The sequence below is a fragment of the Lagenorhynchus albirostris genome, chromosome 16 (genome assembly GCF_949774975.1).
Source record: "Lagenorhynchus albirostris chromosome 16, mLagAlb1.1, whole genome shotgun sequence".
Classification (NCBI taxonomy): Eukaryota; Metazoa; Chordata; class Mammalia; order Artiodactyla; family Delphinidae; genus Lagenorhynchus; species Lagenorhynchus albirostris.
In genome coordinates, this window is record NC_083110.1 from 47,686,049 (window position 1) to 47,690,964 (window position 4,916).

The window sequence follows — 4,916 nt, forward strand, 5'->3', positions numbered from 1 at the left end:
CTGGGAAAGGAGCTTGGTGACACCACTCCCACTGCCCTGCCCATGCACTGCCTCTCCAAAATAACTGGAAAACAAATGCTGAACACTATTTTTACTTTTTGCCTTTTTTCTGAAAAGCAAAAAATTTTGGATTTCGTTTGAACCTACAGGTTCTAATGTAGGTCTTCCACAAGAGCAAAGTGGCATCAAGCAAACTTTTGAAAAGCAGGAGCTACCTGTATGTAGGTATTTATAGAGAGAGCTTTGTTTTAAGGAATTGGTTCATGTGATTGTAGACACTACCAATTTTTAAACCTGTAAGGCAAGCTGGCTGTCTGGAAACTCAGGCAAGGTTTCTATGTTACAGTCGTGAAGCAGAATTCCTTCTCTGAGAAATCTGTTTTTGCTCTGAGGCCTTCAGCTGATTGGATGAGGCCCACCCACATCATGGAGGGAAATCTCCTTTACCTGAAGTCAAGTGATGGTAGTAATCACATCTGCGAAACACCTTGAACAGCAACAGCTCGACCAAACAACTGGGCACCATAGCCATTGGCTTATAAAATTAACTATCACCATTGGCTTATAAAATTAACTATCACCATTGGCTTATAAAATTAACTATCACAACCTCTTAAGTAGCCAGAGCTTTCTGTGTGACTTAACTGAAGTCTTTGGTTACATTATTGTTTTACATTTTTCAGCAGTAGTTCCAGTAAAAAGTACTGACTTTTTCAGTAAAATGTAACAAGTGAAGTTAGCCAGAAAAAAGAAACAGAACAAAAGTTATGTTTTTACTGTTTGCAGAGACACTGCTCAAAACTCTACTGATCTTCAAAGGATTGATTGCGTGATATTCACTGAAGTAAACAACACTCCAGACAGCCTAATTATTGCTGTCACCATAATAGGCAGGATGCCAGCAAAGATGGTGAATTTTCACAGGATGCTGGCTCCTTCAGCAAAATCAGACCCAAAGAAACTATATATTCTTCTATAGAAGAATATATAGACTTTAGGAATTAAAGAGGAGAAAGAAGGAGGCTAAAAAGGAAGAGGAGATGAAGAAAAAGGAGGAAGAGAGGGGAGGGGAGTAGAGGAGGAAGAAAGGGGGAGGAGCAGAGCAGAAGAGAAGAAACCCCTTGGGAGATGGAAGACTATTTTGAACTGGTGTGTGTGTGTGTGTGTGTGTGTGTGTGTGTGTGTGTGTGTGTGTGTGTGTGTGTGTGTGTGTGTGTGTGTGTGTGTGTGTGTGTGTGTTTGGCCAATGCACTGAGTAATGGCTACAGCCTCGGTGGAGGGTGGCTGGCACTGTGAAAAGATCAGTTGGAGAAAAGCAGAGTAAGTTCTGCTCTTGCCTTTCCCGCTCCATTATCTTAGGACAATCATTGCCTGTGGGATTCCTCTCTGCAGAAATCTGCGACGATGGCAAGAGCATGGGTGCAGGAGCCTTTGGAAATAAAATTACAGCAGAGCACAAGCCCATCTGGGGTGAGAAGGTGAAGAAAACGGATGTAACTAAATGGCTTCAGGAATCCACCACACCCACGGCAGGCACCCAGTTCTGGTGTTTTAAATCCCCGCCTCTCCCCACCCTTTCTCTTTGAGGGTTTGAAAACAAAGCCCTCATGGTTATTGATGAGTTACTGAAGGGTTGCTGGTGGGTGATTCCAAAGGAAATGGGTTAACTCTGATTTTTTAAATTCTAGGGCTCATATCCTTCTCTTCTTGAACTTACCACTGACTATAACAGAGTTTCTCGAGTAATTACTGCACAAAAAGAAGAGGAATAACACCCTTTATTTGCCAATAAAAAACAAGGATCAAAAGAGTAAGGCAAATTGAAATCATACATGGGTTGTGTATTTTCTTAAAATTTGGATGTAAGTTAAAACAACTACTGGAAAGGTCAGAGAGTTCCCATCTCTGGCATGATCAGCTTATTAGAAAAACAACTTGCAGCAGCTGAGAGAGAAAGAGAGAGAGAGGTGAACATCTAGAATTTTTTTAACCTCATAGTGAGAGGTACGCATGGAACCAAAAGGAATGGGAATGACTGTTGGGCGGACCAAACAACAGTGGTAACCACATAGCATGTCTACTGTGGTGCCTTTGATGATGGAGAGAGGAGAAAGGGGCTAAGAAGAGCTGAGACAGTAAGGGGTCAGGGCTGCAAGCACTTGCCCTTGAACCCAGGTCTGTCTTACTCCAAAGTCAAGATCTCAGTGGCTATGTGGCTGAAGGGTGTGAACAGAACACAAGATTTAGAAGAAGAAGGAGGAGAAGGAGGAAAGCAGAGAAAAGAGAAATTTGTGAAGTTAGAGGCCACAATATGAGACACATCATTATCAACAAATGTCCCTAGAAGATTAAAATGGAAAAGTAGGGCTTCCCTGGTGGCACAGTGGTTGAGAGTCCGCCTGCCGATGCAGGGGACACGGGTTCGTGCCCCGGTCCGGGAAGATCCCACATGCCGCGGAGCGGCGGGGCCCGTGAGCCCTGGCCACTGAGCCTGCGCGTCTGGAGCCTGTGCTCTGCAACGGGAGAGGCCACAGCGGTGAGAGTTTTGAAGATTATTGTATGTATATTGTATTTTTAATTAATATAATTTTGCCACATGAAAATGAATTGTTAAGGCAGCATTTTCTTCTACTCCTGAAATCACACAGAGAAAAGAGGAGGAGGAGAAAGGACAACAAGAATAACAACAACAAAAGTATCTTTTCAGTAGAACTAGGAGATTTTAAAACACTCCATATGTGTAGGGTCTTGAAATATACATGAGGTCGGTAAGAAGTCACACAAAAGGAAGCATAAAGAATTGTAGGAAGGCTGGTCAGTGGCAGATCTTAGAATGTGCCAGCAAATAAATTTTCTACAAGAGAAGAGTTCACTTTGAAAGGCAGAAGCTGTAGCCCTTGTCTTCAACAAGATTTGAGGGATAAACAGATATAGAAATAGGAGAAGGAAATCCAAAGAAGACAGGAACAATGGATCAGAACAAGTATTTACAAAGATATATTATAAAAATTATAATTTAAAAAAATTCCTGAAATAAAAGAAGTTCCAAATCTTCATATTGAACGAATACCATATGCCCTGGAAAATGACTCAGAATTTATTTGGATGTGAAGACATAGCCTAATAAAGTTATTGTACTTGAAAGATAAACATCCTTTCAGACATCTCAGCCAAGATCAAGTTCCTAAGAGAGAAAAAAATCAGTGTGGCCTTAAATTTGTCCATAGCGACATTCAACTCCAGGATAGGGTAGAGCAAGATGGCAAGATGTTTAAGAAAATGGGAACCAAAATTTGTATAACCATTCAAACTTTCCTTCCAAATAAGAAGGGGTGTTTGACATACAAAAGAAGAAAGAATAAGTACAGAAACAATAAGACAATCATAAAAAAAATTTTTTTGCTGAACTTAATACAAATAAATTTGCAAACATGGCTGAAATGAGTATTTTTCTAGGAAAATTTAAATATAATTTAAAATATAATTTAGGAAATTGACAGGTATGCATACAGCAAGCAGAGAAGAACTGCTCTACCTTCCATCCCAAAATACACCAGGATCAGACATTTCACAGGGTACAATGATTTTAAAGAGCAGGGTATTTCAATGTTACTTGTCTCAGAGCACAGAGAGAGAAGGGAAGCTCTCATATTCTTTTTATGAAATGAATGTAACCTCAATACAAAAACTTGATAAACACCTCCTGACTGACCTCCTCCTCTGTCTCCTCCTTCTTCTGCCTTTCTCCCTCCCGTCTCTCTCTCTTTCCTCTTGCTCCCCCCTCCCCCATTCTGACATGCATCCACACCACAATATTCAAACTCAGTAATGAATATTGGGGGAAAATTCTAAAAAAAAATGTTGGCAAAGCAAATCCAGCAGCATACTGCAAGAATAATACCAAGAGTACCAAACAGTTTTTATTCCAGCTATGTAAGAATAGTTTGATGATGAAATCTATTAATTTAATTTATCAGACTATGAGATCACACTAATGAAGGGTTTTTAATAGATCGCATTAATAGGTCATATCATCTCTGTAGACACTAAAGGGCATTTGACAAATTCAATAACCTTTCTTTATTAAAAATAATAATGGGGGCTTCCCTGGTGGCGCAGTGGTTGAGAATCTGCCTGCCAATGCAGGGGACACGGGTTCGAGCCTGGTCTGGGAAGATCCCATATGCCGCAGAGCAACTAGGCCCGTGAGCCACAACTACTGAGCCTGCGCATCTGGAGCCTGTGCTCCGCAACAAGAGAGGCCACAATAGTGAGAGGCCTACGCAACGCGATGAAGAGTGGCCCCCGCTTGCCACAACTGGAGAAAGCCCTCGCACAGAAACGAAGACCCAACACAGCCATAAATAATAAATAAATAAATACTACTACTAATAATAATAATGGGAAAAGATGAATCATTCCTCAATACGATAAAAGAAAATCTATCTCAGGCCAACTAGTATCATGCTTATTGTAAGGAAAACTGGAGAACTTCCTACAAGAGTCAGCAGGTGGACAAGAATGTCTTCCTTCACCACTATTATTCAATATTTTACTAGAGGTACCAGTAAATCCATGATACAAGGAAAAATTACAGACAATTTAGAAAGCAGGAGGTAAAACTATAGTCACTTGCAGATAATATCATTGTAAATATTAAAAAACCTAAGAGAATAAATTGAAAAGCAAATGCATGCTTAAGAATAAGAAATAAGGGACTTCCCTGGTGGCACAGTGGCTAAGAATCTGCCTGCCAATACAGGGGACACATGTTCGAGCCCTGGTCCCGGAAGATCCCACATGCCACAGAGCAACTAAGCCCATGTGCCACAACTACTGAGCCTGCGCTCTAGAGCCCGCAAGCCACAATTACTGAGCTCGCATGCCACAACTACTGAAGCCTGCGTGCCCTAGAG